Here is a 15,111-nt window from a genome sequence, read left to right as displayed (position 1 = left end):
AAATAAGAGGATGTAGGATTAAGGTGGGGGAGAGGGAATCTTAAAGAAGAGGTTTTTTTTTAACCCAGAAAATCATTGGAATTTGAAACATTGTGTTGAAGTGGGTGGCAGCTCAGAAGGTCTGATTCTGTGCTGTTTGACCATCTGACTTTATGGCAGAAACTCCTTTGAAAACAAGAGAAGAATGACTGCAGCAGCTTTTGAGAGCCTTTGCCAGAAGGAACAATACTCTCCAAGTCTGCAAGGCTGGACAGAGATCATGAAGTTGTTAATGGTGATGTGGTCAATGATAGTTATGCATCAAGAATGCTAGATGATTTACATATTCCAAAGCCAGGCCTACAGAGGTCAAGGGAAAGATGGGAGTCAGTCTTGGGTACAACAATTAATGAAGAATGGTGGCAGGACCTGTGTCTGGACAGTGTGACGGGGGTTGTCAATGCCAGATACAGGATGGTGCAGTATAACTTCCTGCATCAGTTGTACCTTAAACGTCAGAAATGACTTGGATCAAAGTCTGAAATGTGTTTTAGATGTGGTGCGGAGATGGGAACTTTCGTCCAGACTACCTGGCTGTGCTCAAAGGCGAGACCTTTTTGGGAAGACCTCGGGGATATTCTAAAAAACGTTACAAGAGTGGATTTTCCACAGGACCCAGGGGGGTATTAGAGTTTAGACAAAGTTCCAAATTTCATTTGTGAAAATCGCTTTGGCGATAGCCAGAAAGTGTATAGCAGTTTCATGGAAGTCTGACTGCCAGCTAAATAACACATGACGGAATATGGAAATTTAGAGTTGCATTCCCCTGTAGAAAATCACATATAACCTACAAAGGAAACATTTCATTGTAGCTAGCTGCTACAAGCTATGGCTCTGCAGAGCCTATAGCATAGGAGAGGTTATAGCTGCAAGCAGGTTAGCTCAGAAAGAACACGCTGTTTCAAGTTCAGTGTAGTTAACACTCTCAGCTTTATTGGGCTCACAGCCCTGCTTTTATTCTCAAGAGGAGGGTGTGGTCAAAACCCTCTCAGCACTGATTGGTGTGTTTCTGATCCACTTTCCCTGATAGGCTAGTTAAGCTCTTTTGGTTGTAGCCAATTGGAAGGCAACGCTGCAGGCCTCATGCAGCCTGCTGGATTGTCGCATTCGTCCTTCATTTTGTGAGGCCCCGTGGGGGAGCTGCGAAGGACCGCCACACGACCCCGCTCCAGAACTGGCGATTGGAATGTTGTTATTCTTGGAAAGCTGACCTCTTTTGTGGGGTTGGGGGGGGGGCGGGGGAAGGGTGGTCGATCAGCTGTGTAATGTCCAAATGGGCTGGTTTCAATCTGTCAGTGGTAAAGGTCTCCTCTCGGTCTCCGATGTCAATTACACAGGTTGAACAATTGTGCCGGACGATGTGGTATGGCCCCTCATAGGGTCTCTGCAACAAGGGTCTGTGTGCTCCACATTTTACGAAAATGTGTGTGAAGTTCTGAAAATCTCTGGAGACAAACATGTGAAGCTAGCCTTGGTGGGCTTTGGGTGGTAAAGGGACCAAGGTTCCCAACTCCTCAAGAAGGTGCGCTATCGCTTCCCTAGGGGGTTCTTTGGTTCCCCTGTAGGTGGCCAGGAATTCGCCCAGGATGACCAGCAGTGCCCCGAATACCATTTCGGTGGATGAGACTTGCAAAGCAGTGCAGTTCGGATACCTAAGAGGACCCATGGTAATTCATCAGCCCATTTGAGCCCAGTGAGTCAGGACATCAGGGCTGCTTTTAGGTGCCTATGGAATCTCTCCACTAGGCTGTTTGCCTGGGGATGGTAGGCTGTGGTGTGCTGCAGCTGTGTACCGAGTGCTGTTGTTAAGGCTGCCCAAAGACTAGAGGAGAACTGGGATCCTCAGTCTGAGGTAAGGTGCTCAGGGACCCCAAAACGTGCCACCCATGTGTTGAGGAATACGCTGGCACATGCTTCAGTGGATATTTCGGGTAGGGGAATGGCTTCCGGCCATCTGGTAGACCTGTCTACCATAATGAATAGGTAACGAGTGCCTTGGGAGACTGGTAAGGGGCCCATTATATAAATGTGAACATGGCTAAACCTGCACCGTGGAAGTTCAAAGATTTAGAGTGGGGCTTCAATGTATGTCTGGACTTTTGAAGTTTGGCACTGTGTGCAAATTCTCGCCCAATCGGTGACCTGTTTACGAAGGCCATGCCAGACGTAACGCTTGGACACCATCTTGACCGTGGTCTTGATGGCAGGATGGGCTAAATTCTGTACGGATTCGAATATCTGCCTCCTCCATGTGGTGGGAATAATGGGATGGGGCTTACCAGTCGAGGTGTTGCAGAGTAAAGTTGTATGTCCTGTAACGAAGGGAACGTCCTCGATGTGGAGGCCAATTATAGCCGTTTTGTAGGCTGCAACGTTATGATCAGAGTACTTGTAATCGATGCCTGGAGTGGTATGGACAGCCAACATGTTTGGGCATGACAACGCACCTGCCACGACATTCAACTTGCCAGCAATATGTTCAATATCTGTGGTAAATTCTGAGACATAAGAAAGGTGACGTCTCCCCCGACCGCCAGTCCCTCGGCTGCCCGGCCGTCTCCCCCAACCACCGGTTCCCTGGCTGCCTGGTCATCTCCCCCAACCACCAGTCCCCTGGCCGCCCAGTCGTCTCCCCCAACCACCGGTCCCCTGACCACCTGGCCGTCTCCCCCGAACGCTGGTCCCCTGGCCGCCTGGATGTCTCCCCTGAACGCTGGTCGCCCAGCCATCTCCCCCGACCGCGATATCCCCGGCCATCTCCCCCAACTGCCGGTCCCTCGGCTGCCTCCCCCAACTGCCGGTTCCCACTTGCCGGATTTTGGAGCTTTCCGGATTTTAGATGTCCGGATAAAGGATCATGTACCTGTATTATAATTTTCCAAGATATCAACCTTCTCCAACAGTTTTTCATTCATAGAAACCAAAACAGTAACAGAGTCCTCATTAACATTCGTTCTTTCCTCAATACATTGAATTTCTTCACGATCATAACCACATAACCATTTACGGATCTTGAATTATTTCTTCCATTTTATCAACTCTTTGTAAAACACTATTTATTGATTTAGTTAAGTCAATTTTAACTTATTTTTATTTTTCCAGTTAAAAATTTAAAATTATTTTCCATTGCATTTGCAAGATTATCAATTTTAGCTTCAATTTTATCCATTTTTTCTTAAAAAAAAACTTTGGCTTGCCTTTAAATTCTTCTGTAGTTGTATCTTCATCTTCACTTGTAAGATCACTAGAATCCTCTTCCATACCAGATAAGTCGTCTTCTTCTTGCAGACCTGGAGCATTGGACTGGCTTTTTAAGAGGGATGAAGATTTTTTCCCTTTAACTTTTTCATCCGCAGTGCACATGCGCAACTCCTCATGCACGTGCAGTGCGGAAGTAGTTTTCAAGTCAGCATCATCTTTGTGGAGAGCCGCAAGGATGGCTCCGTGAGACTGTCCCTCTCCAGGGCTGTCTCCAGTGGGTCGAGGAAGAACTCCGACGTCTGGCTTCGTTGAAAAGGTAGGCCCAGGTTCTTTTCTTCAGTGTTCATTAGCTAATCACACCTAGAAGAATCGAAGTTATCGATGGGGTGGGGGGCATGGCCATGCAGAGGATCTGAGCACAGATGTGTTTTGAAAAAGCTCTCCATAATAAGTATTAAAAAAATAGTTTGAAAGCACAAAAATCAAAATGTCATTGTCAAAACTGCATAAAACTAGTACTGAATGACCAAGACAACCAAAAACAAAAACTGAAGAAGCAACAGCTCAGCCAGAAACATTGAGTGGAGGGGCGTTGGGACTGGCTGAACCTAGCAGAGTGGGGGTGGGGGGGGGGGTCAGCCAAAGATATAACCAATATCCTGAATAAGATGGAAACTTTGTGCACTCATTTTACATGTTGAATCAGTGATAAAAGACATATCGGAAATAATATAGGAAATTAAAGAAATCATGGAAAATTTAACGGAGCGGATGACTCAACTGGAGGTTGAGCTGAACAAAACAAAAGACAGGCTAAAGGGGCTCTAGAAAAAAAAGCTAAAACATGGGACACAGAATGATCATATGGAAAATTTCATCAGATGTAACAATGTAAGAATCATTGGACTGAGAAGGAATTGAGGGAAAAGACCCGGTGAGCTTCTTTGAAGCATGGATCCCACAAATGCTGGGACAAAAGAAGCTAAATGCAAAGCTGCAAATTGAAGGGCTCACTGAAGAATTGGCAAACAGCAATCACAACCAGTCCTGGTAAGACCTGCAATCTTGGGTGCATCATACGAATATTCAAAAAATAACAATGGCCCATTAATTGTGGACAACAAAAAGATCATGTTTTTTTCAGGACTGTAGCCCTTCATTGGTCAAAAAAAGAAAATAATTTGATGAGGTAAAGTGACAACTGTGATCCAAACACTTAAAATATTCAATGATTTACCCATTGAAGCTGAGAGTTGATGTCCTAGAAGGTCATCGACGAATTTTCAAGAATAAAGAAGTGGAAGAGTTTTTATGAAAGTTGTGAAGAGATATGAGCTTCCAGATAAGAAGATCGAAAAGATCATTTTAGAACGGGACTAACTGAAAGATTAATTTTTTTTCTATTTTGTAGTACTGAGCCGTCTTGCTTTGCTGCTAAAAGAAAAATCATTGTAATATACACGGAGAGTTCTGGAAAGAAAGGAAGGTGGTGAAGAAAGTGGCAGGTGTGGATCCCACTTTAAGGGGGAAAATGGTGCTGGGAGAGGTACGGTTTTAAAAGATGGCGCTAAAGGGAGGGGTTCTTCTTCTTTGGAAGATTCCGCAGGTTTTTTTGTGGGCTTCCGGGTTCTAATGTTTACATCACAGCCAGAGCTAGGGATGCTTGTGTGTTTCTTAAAGGGGACATGTGTATATTTCTTAAAAGGGAAACATTTCTTAAAATGGAAATGTTCCAGTATTGTTTAAAAAATTGGAAAGATTTTTTGTTATACAATACTTGTTTGAAGAATGATATGGACAAAACATTAAAGTTTATTAGTCTTAATATTTAAAGGTTAAACAGGATAGTGAAAAGGAAAAGGGTCTTGGCCTACCTAAATAAATGAAAAGCAGATATAATTTTTCTGCAGGAAACACATCTTACCAGACTGGAACATGATACATTAAAAAGAGGATGGGTAAGACCAATAATATTGTCTTCCTTTGGTTCAAAGGCAGGAGTGGTTGCGATTCTAATTAATAAAAATACACCAGTATTAATAGAAGACACATTGATTGACCCAAGCTGGAAGATATGTAATGACACATTGTAAAGTTTATGGAGAAGCATGGACATTTATGAATATTAATGCCTCAAATTTTGATGATGAAGCCTTTATGAAGGATATCTTCTTAAAAGCAGCAAAGGGAAGACAAAATATATTGGTCAGAGGAGATTTTAATTTTTGCTTGGACCCAATATTAGATAAATCTGCAAGAATAGTAACGAGGGGAAAAGCAGCAAAAACCACAATTTTGTATATGAAGGATCTAAATTAGTGGTACTCAACCTTTTTCTTTCCACTCACATACCATTTTAAGTATTCCCTATGCCATAGGTGCTCTGTGATTAGTTTGGGATTGCTTAAGATGGTATATCAGTGGGAAGGAAGGTTGAGAACTACTGCTCTAGACCCAATTATTACTGAAATATTTTACTTGAGAAACATTGTCATTGGCCCATTTCCTTTGGAGTTATGAAACCGTGCGCATAACAAGTCAATTGGGTACGATTAAAACAGTGGTTTTCAAACTTTTTTCTTTCCACCCACATGCCACCTTAAGCAATCCATTACTAATCACAGAGCATGGCATAGGGATTACTTAATGTGAATGAAAGAAAAAGGTTGAGAACAATTGATCTAAATCTTATTGCTATATGGAGGCAATGAAATCCCACACAGAGATTTACATACAAGGAGTGATTTATTTTTAATGTCTGCCCAGTTAAAAAGTAGAGTGATGAAAACAGAAAACAGATCACTCACTGCTAACATTAGTGCAATAATGGAAAAGCAAGAAAATGTATACAGATGATGTCTCAACACCACACTACTTAAAAGAACAGACTTCTGCAAGTTTATATAGAGACTACATAAAAATATTTTGCAAAATAGTTTTTTGATATGGGACTTGCTCAAAGCATATTTGAAGGGACAAATTATATCCTATACAAAGAATATTAAGAGAGAATATATGGCAGAAGTAAACAGTTTGGAGAAAGATATTATAGAATTAGAAAAAAAATCAAAGAACAGGACTATAAGAAGAATATAGACTACTGAAGAATAAAATGTTAAGATATAATACAATACAAAGCAATATTAAAAACTCGAGTACAATATGAGTTAGGTGAATGGTCTTGGCAAATTAAAACAGAGGAGTCATCAAGAATGATAAATGCTATAAAAACAGAGTCCGACACTTTAGCAGATAAACAAAAGGAAATCAACCACATCTTTAGACAATATTACACAAAATTATACAAATCAGAATTACTAGAAGAGAATGAAATGGAAGAATTTTTGTCGAATGTTGAAATTCCAAAACTAGAAGAGAGAGAAAAGATGGAGCTAGACTTTCCATTTTCAAGAGAAGAAATTGAAAAAGCCCTGGGTACTTCACAGGCTAATAAATCACTGGGGGAGAATGGATTCTCACCTGAGTTTTACAGGCAATTCAAATAATTATTAATGCCCCTGTTATTGGATGTTCTGGATCAAGCAGTAAAAAACACAGACCCTCCTGGAATCATTCTCAACCACAGTTATTACAGTGTTACCAAAAAAAGGACCCATTAATAACTTCGTTATATAAACCAATTTCTCTGTAAAATGACCATTATTAGACACTAGCAAAAGTGTTGGCTAATAGATTAGGACGATATCTACCAAAATTGATATATACAGACCCAGTAGGATTTGTCAAAGGAAGACATTTCTCAAATAGTCTTGGAAGATTATTTAATATAATGCATATGGCAAAATTTGAACAGAATCCAAGTATTATACTCTCTTCGGACGTGGAAAAAGCATTCAACCGTTTGGAATGGTCCTTTCTATTTTAAACACTGGAAAAATTTGGCAGAGGGAGAACATTTATAAACTGGATAAAAACTTTATATCTTAAGCCACAAGCTAAAATTATAACAATAATCAGATGTCAGCGGTGTTCCCCTTGAGTAGATAAAGTAGACAGGGAATACCCCAGTCCCCAGCACTTTTTATTTTAGCGATTCAACCACTGGCAGATATGATATGAAGGGATCCGGATATAAAGGACTTCAAAGTTGGACAAGAAAACAAAATTAATCTATTAACCAATGATGTGCTACTATACCTATCAGATCTAGTTAAATCTTTGGTAAGATATCTGGTTATAAAATAAATATGGACAAAAGAGAGATAATGCCATTGACACATTTTGAATATGAAAGATACCAAAAAGGAAGTAAATTTAAATGGAAGATGGATAGAATGAAAAATCTTGGAACAGTAACTGACAACAATTTACAAAATCTGTATAATCCAAATTATGCCCTCTTTTGGGGAAGATTAAAGAAAACCTGCAGAAATTTTGGAGAGACTTACCGATTAATTTAGTGGGAAGGGTTAATTGCATCAAAAATAAAAGTAATGCCAAGACTGCAGTATCTCTTTCAATCGCTGCCTATTTTGTTTCCTAAAAATTTATTTAAATTACTAAACTGTAGCAGCCCGCGCCATGGGCCAACACCAGAAATGGCTGTTGAACGCAACAACCAGCAAGACCTTGCTGAGACGCCCATTTCCATAGGCTGCCGGTGGAACGGTGAAATTAGCCCATCACTGCCGATGGATCTATGGGGCCTAATCAGTGGCTGGCCTGCTCAAGCTGCCCCTGAATCAACTCACTGTTGAATACACTCTACTGTCATCCGTGTCTTCTTTCTTCTGCAAGTTTCAAGCTATAACCGTGAGCTGTAACCTGGCTGTATCAGTAGTGACCCTGCTACAAAACAATCATATTAGACAGATCCTATAAGGTACCAAGAATTGCACTGGAAAAGCTGACATGGGATTATGGACTGGGAGGTCTTAGTCTTCCAGTTTAAAAAAAACAACCTAACTGCACAGGCTAGATTTCTTGCAGCCTTCTTTGTGGAAGTCAGCCCCCCACCCCATGGATTCAGATGGGAACGTACTCAATGGGGGAGGGGGAAGCAAAAGATTTCTCTAGCTTAGATCATTCTTAAGAGAAAGAAGGGGACCAATGTTGACCTCACCTGAAATTAGTGAAACGGAATGAATGGTCTGGGTGGGAAATCCACACAAATTTATAACAAAAATGTACTATGTTCTCCAGAGCAAAAGTGAAAAATCAAGGTTATAGAGATCAAGGGAAAAATGGGAGTTGGACTTGGGTGTAATGATTTCATAGAAGATGGTCAGATTGGTGTAAGGACAATTATAAATGCAAGATATGGATTAGTTAAGTATAATGTTTTTACACTAATTATATCCTACCCCATAGAACTTAAATCAATCAGAAGCAAAAATATCAGAGATATGTTGCAGATGTGGAACTGAGACAGAAACTTTTCAACATGCTATGTGGTCGTGCTTGAAAGTGAAGCCATTTTGGCAAGACATCACAGAAAAATTAACCAGGATAACAGGAGTGGCCTTCACAGGCAACCCGGAGCTACATCTACGAGGTAATTTTATGGAAATAAGTAACAAATTGAATAAATATCAAATCTCATTTATTAAAAATAGCACTGGCTGTAGCAAAAAAATGTATTGTGATCACTTGGAAGTCCGACTCCCCTCTACTTAAAGCATGAGGGACTGTGGAAATATACCTATGGGAAAAAAAATCACATATAACTTAAAAAATAAATAGAACAATTTTGTAAAGACCTGGCAGCCATACCTGGACCATATAGGGGCCCAAATACTGTCATTTAAAAAAAAACTATAAATGTTACTATTATGCATACCCCAAATGTGATTTTCTCAATTGTATTCTATGCATTTAAAAGATATGTAAGCTCTGACAGTATGTGGATCTATATGTATGGAAAGGGGGAGGGAGGGAGGGGCTGTTTTGTTTTTGTTGTTTTTAAGAAAATGTTTATTATAGTATGATAATAAAGATTTTATTATGCATACTTTTGAAAAAGAAATCAAAAAAATTTCAACAGCAAATGAGCTGAGGGAGGGGTAAAGTTAAACAATGTTATATGAGTGGGAAAAAGGAGTCCTTGTTTCAGCTGGGTCAGTCATGGTCTTGAGCATGCAGAAGTTGTCACATTTGTGTGCTCCAAAAAAGGCAGAAATGCATAAGCCTGTCAATGCTATTTCCATGAGGCCAACACCATAAAGAAATGACAAAAGAAGAAAAATAGAAAGGCTTTATAGGTCATCAAATATAAGCATATGGGTGTATTTTCATAGTTTCAAATGTTTTTGGTATTGAAGATTTAAATGTTATTAAATGCCTCATTTTTGAAAATAAAGCATTTAATTTGTTTTGTGCTATTAGTGAAAATTGACACCAATTAGTTGATGTGGACCTCTTGGATAGTTAAAGGAATGCTTATAAAAGATGGGACAGATATTCTATAATTACACATTTAGTAGGATGACTTCTGGCTATCCATCTCAGAGGATGATGATGGTTCCTTTCAGTCAGTTTGTGGGGTTTGATATGAGGATATCCACTCCTCCGAAAGGAATGGATGTGTGAATGGATTTAGGTGAGTAGGGGCTGCACAAGTCCAGACCCACCCTCTCAACATCCCCTCTCCCTCTCGACATCTCCTCCTGGATCCAGCAGCGTGATGAGGTCCAAGACGACTGGGGGGAAGTTCTGTTGCAGTGAAGTGCCAGACCAAGCTTTGATGCAAGGGCTGTCCTTTCTGCACTTCATGGCATGTATTTGCCAGATGGGTGTTGACCCTACAAGAGGATTCGTCTGCCCTTTGACCACCATTAGGTCCTGTGCATCATTAATTTTTTCATAACTCACCCTCAGGAGAACATTTTCTCCTAGTGATGCTCTACCCTGTACAAACACAGCAGACTGTGATTAGCCTCAAGATTAGCACTAGGGAGCACAAAAAGTTTTAGAGGTCTCTTCTTTTCCAACATTCTTTCATGTTTGCTACAGTTTTGAATGTTATGTTTAAGTATGAAGCATCATGGTATCTACTATGGAATCTGCATAAGTCTTCCTTTATGTAATTGCTCAGCAGCTGTGCATTGATAAAATAAAATTCCTCATGAATTGTATTAGTTGTTAAGAAAGTGTGCAGCTGATAATATGTCCACCTAAATGTAAATCAAGTATATGCTCATTTTGTTTACTTTCATTGCAGGGCAAAATAATATACATCTTCCAGCCACAGCAGACCAGACCATGATCTGACATAGCCATTAATGAAGAGACAATTCCATCTTTCAGGTAGAAATCTACTAGGAACTTGTTTGCAGTGGTAACTTAATGCTGGACCAAAATGACCAATAGGTAATATGTTCTTCCATAAGAGCATTTAGAGGTTTGTGACCTCTTGACATGTCCATTTCAGCTTAAGGAAACAGTGGTCCTGTAACGTGAAGGAAACATGACTCTTTTTGTAGATCTCATTAAATTAATAGGACCCAGTGTATGTTTAATCTATTTGTTATTCCCCTGTTGCTTTTTCTGCTGCTTAATTGCAGCTTCTTGTGTTCAGTGAAATGGGCTAATGTATGACTGATGCAATTGTAAAGAAGCATAGTTATGCTTTTTGGCGTGAGAATGAGAGACAGTCACTCTCTAAATGTTACAATTTTAAAGAGCTTAAGATATATTGACACAAGTGAGCTTTATAGCCCACAGCAAATTATCCACCCTTCAAATCATCTATTCATCTGGCTAGGCATTAACTTCACTTCTCACGTCTTCCCTAAATTATCCTAAAGTTTACAAGGAGGTTTCATGTTCTACAATTTTCACTGTGCTTCCACCTGCTCCTGACAAGTTCTCAATGCCATCTGGATAGTTCTCTCTTTTGATCAGGCATGGGGAATGGCGGATTAACCATTAGACTGAGTAGGCTTAAACCTAGGGGTCTGGAAGGGAGGGGTCCTAGCAGGAGTGGGAACATTGGGTTCCCCCCAGGAATGGGTACCTTGAGCTCATGGCAAGAGCAGGGAATGTTGCTCTCCTGGCAGGACTGGGGACCTTGGGCTCCCAGCAGGAGTGGGGACATTATCTCCCAGCAGGAGTTGAGACCTTGGCTCCTGGCAAGAGCTGGGACATTGAGCTCCCACCAGGAGTGGGGACCTCGGGCTCCTAGCAGGAGCAGGGATGTCGAGCTCCTGGCAGGAGCCGGGGCTGTGGCTGTGGGGATCTTGGGCTCCCGGCAAGAGTGGGGACCTTGGGCTCCACAATTCTTTCAACCCCAAAAATTCAATTGACTCCCATGGCGTTTATCGACCCCCTGGCAATTCTTAACCTCTTGAATAGTCCCAGGGGTCGATATCGACCACTTTTTAGACCCTTAATATGTTATTTAATGTATCTTCACTTTATTCTATTCAACGAATGGTGGGGCAGAGGGGCAAGGTTGGGGGTGGGGCGGGGCCTTACTAAAAGATCAGCTTAGGGCCTGGATGGTAGTTAATCTGCCACTGGGCATGGGGTATATATGCATATGTATTACCTGCGGATGTTGCATTTTCTTTCCAAGATATCATGAGAACCTACTCAAAGTGTTTCCTCCAACCTTATAGGTATCTTTTTCCATGATAAGCAGGTCAATAGAATGACATAAAAGCCACAGATCCATAGATAGAAATGGTCAGTCATTTTTTTGGGTTCGATCCTTTTATTGAGACTAAAGTAGGAAGAGGTGATACCAAGTATTTCAAGGGGGAAAAGGGAGATGAGGAAGGTGCAACTGGAGAGGTGGGAGAAGTGGAGAGAGAGGTAGTGGAGAGAACACTGAGGCAGGGGTAAGGGTGAAAGAGAAAAATAAGAGTTGATGTAGGTTAAGAAAATGAAAAGAGTGATAAAAGTGAGTTTTCTGAATTTGGAAAAAATGTACATGCCTCATTGGGTTCAAGAGGGATATGTTGTGTTGTTCCTTAAGTTTACATTTAGCCTCACCCTGATAATGGAGGAGGCCAAGGACAGATATTTCTGCATGGGAATGGTTAGGGAAGTTAAAATGATTATCAACAGGAGAGATTAGCTGTAGAGATAGGGAATTAAAAATCAAGGGGAACAGATAAGAAGTCCTGAGGAAGAGATTAAGAATCCAAAATTGTATGTTGCCTCCCAGTTAGCATGGACTGGGATATCTCAGATCGAGTTCATGGCATTCTCAAGAAGAAGGAAGAGCAGCCAGATATTGTGGTCCGTTCAGGGACAATGAAATGGGTTGGAAGAATGATGTGGTCCTGCAAAGAGAGTTCAGGGATTTAGGTGTGATCTTGAAGGACAGGTCCTCCAGGGTTGTGATCTCTGGACTGGTGCCTATGCCACATGCTAGTGAGGTTAGAAATAGGAGGTTAATGCAACTTAACATGAGGCTAAAGAAATGGTGCAGGTGGGAAGGCTTCAGATTCCCTGGACTCTCTTCCAGGAAAGGTGGGACCTATGCCAGCATAACAGTTTACATTTGAACTGAGGGGGTTAAATATCATCGCAGAATTGTTTGCTAGTTCTACTCTGGGAGGTTTGAACTTGATTTACAGGCAGATGGGAACCAGAGTGCCAGAGCAGATCATAGGGTGGAGGAGGAAAAGATGATGTTAAGACTGCATATAGAAACAGAAATCAAAGGGTTCTGCATAGTGACAATAATGTTCTCAGGTGCATTTATTTCAATGCAAGGAATATTATAGGAAAGGCAGATGAGCTTAGAGCTGGATTGGCACTTTGAATTATGACATTGTGGTCAAGAGAGAAACTTGGTTGCAAGAAGAGCAGGACTGGCAGCTTAATGTTCCAGGGTTCCATTGTTTCAGACACAATAGAGCGGGAGGGATGAAACGGGGAGGAGTGGCATTGTTAGCCAGGGAAAACATCACAGCTGTGCTCAGACAGGTCAGACCAAAGGGCTCGTCTGTTGAGGCAATATGGGTGGAGCTAGGGAATGGGAAAGCGATGACCACATTAATGGGGTTGTATTTTAGAGCATCCAATAGCGAGAATTGGAAAAGCAAATCTGTAAGGAGACAGTACACAGTTGCAGGAAACATAAAGTTGTGATAACTTTCCACATATTGATTGGGACTCCTTGTGGTGAACTGCAGTACATTCATTAATCTGGCCCCTCCCCATTCTGTGACTGTACCTGTGGCTTCTCTCTCTTGACCCTGTATAAAGGCTCCAACTCCATAACCCCTCCCCAGAAAGCCTGGGTCACAGCACAGGATGACCAAATTTATTGTAAATAAAAGCCTATAGTTCTGTGACTCTAGTCTTTTGAGTTATTGATAGCGCATCACATCTATACTGTAAAAGGGCTGGATGGATTTGAGTTTGTCAAATGTATTTTCTAAACCAATATGTCGAGGTACCAACTAGAGAGAATGCAATACTGGATCTCCATTTGGGGAATGAGATAGGACCGGTGACAGAAGTATGTGTCAGGGAACATTTTGGAGCCATTAGTTTCAAGATAATAATGGATAAGGATAAGTATGTCCTCAGGTTGAGATTCTAATTTGGAGAAAGGCTATTTTTAAGGAAATGAGAAAAGAACTAAAAAGCATAGATTGGCCTTGGTTGTTTTCTGTCAATAATGTAAGGCCTTCAAAGTGTAAGGCCTTCAAAGATGAAATTTTGAGAAGACCGTTTGTATATTCCTGTAAGGATTAAAGGCAAAGTTAACAGGCATAAGAAATCTTGAGAGAGGTATTTAGCAGCTATAGGCAACAAGGAGCAAATGAGGTACTTTAGGAGTATAAAAAAATGTAGGAAAAAAAACTTAAGAGGGAAGACAGGAGGGCCAAAATAAGACATGAGGTTGCTTTGGCAGTCAATGTGAAGGAAAATCCTAAGGGCTTCTGCAGTATATTATGGGAAAAGAATAGTAAAGGACAAAATTTTTTTCTCTTGAAAATCAGAGTGGTCGGCTATGTATGGAAGATATAGGAAACTAGCACCGTGTCTATTGAAGTGAGGCATCAAGTAGTAAAGTCATGGAACATATACAGATTAAAGAGGAGAAGGTGCTTGTTGTTTTAAAGTGAATAAAGGTAGATAAATCCCTAATACCTGAAAAGGTATTCCTTTGCACCTTGAGGGAAGCTAATGTAGAAATTGCAGGGGCCCTTACAGATATATTTAAAATGTCCTTCGCCACAGGTGCAATGCTGGAGGATGGGAGGGGAGCTCACATGGTTCCATTGTTATAAAAAAGGGCCTAAAATTAACATGGGAAATTATAGGCTAGTGAACCTGAAATTGGTTGTAAGTAAGTTATTGGAAGATGTTCTCAGAGATTGGATATATAAGTATTTGGATTGTCAAGGACTGAATAGGGACAGTCAATATGGCATTGTCCTTGGTAGGTCTTGTTTATCAAATCCTATTGAGTTTTTTGAGGAGGTTTTCAGGAAAGTTGATGAAGAAAAGGCTGTGTGTATGTGGTCTACATGGACTTTAGTAAGGCCTTTGACAAGGCCCACATGGGAGGTTAATCAAGAAAGTTCAGTCACTGGGTATTCATAGTAAAGTAGTAAATTTGATTCCACGTTGGCTTTATGGGAGAGTGGTAGTGGATGATAGCCTCTCTGACTGGAGGGCTGTAACTAGTGGGATGCCTCAAGTATTGGTGCTGTGTCCATTGTTATTTGCCCTCTATATTAATGATCTGGGTGATAATATGGTAAATTGGATCAACAAGTTTGCAGATGACACAAAGATTGGAGGTGCAGTGAATAACGAGAAAGGCTTTTTAAGCTTGCAGAGGGATCTGGACCAGCTGAAAAGTGGGCTGGAAAATAGCAGATGGAATTTAATGTAATCGAATGTAAAGTGTGAGGTGTAACATTTTGGAAGGACAAACTAAGG

The 15,111-nt window shown here is 40.9% G+C and overlaps 1 long non-coding RNA gene across 3 annotated transcripts in view; it reads left to right on the top strand.

Annotated features, from left to right (window-relative positions):
* LOC138739465 (uncharacterized) overlaps positions 1 to 15,111 on the top strand; it is a 31,379-nt gene that overhangs the window by 9,714 nt on the left and 6,554 nt on the right. For 2 of the 3 annotated variants that reach the window (XR_011342274.1, XR_011342273.1), the window contains exons 1-4: positions 3,374 to 3,556; positions 4,652 to 4,745; positions 8,572 to 8,755; positions 10,421 to 10,506. This is a non-coding gene — a long non-coding RNA (uncharacterized lncRNA). Of the gene's footprint in view, positions 1 to 3,373; positions 3,557 to 4,651; positions 4,746 to 8,571; positions 8,756 to 10,420; positions 10,507 to 15,111 lie in introns of those variants that run through there. The other variant, XR_011342275.1, reaches the window with a different exon arrangement.

Source organism: Narcine bancroftii, chromosome 7, assembly GCF_036971445.1.
Source record: "Narcine bancroftii isolate sNarBan1 chromosome 7, sNarBan1.hap1, whole genome shotgun sequence".
Lineage (NCBI taxonomy): Eukaryota > Metazoa > Chordata > Chondrichthyes > Torpediniformes > Narcinidae > Narcine > Narcine bancroftii.
Note: the sequence above shows the minus strand (reverse complement) of the source record. Positions and strands in the feature narration are given on the sequence as shown.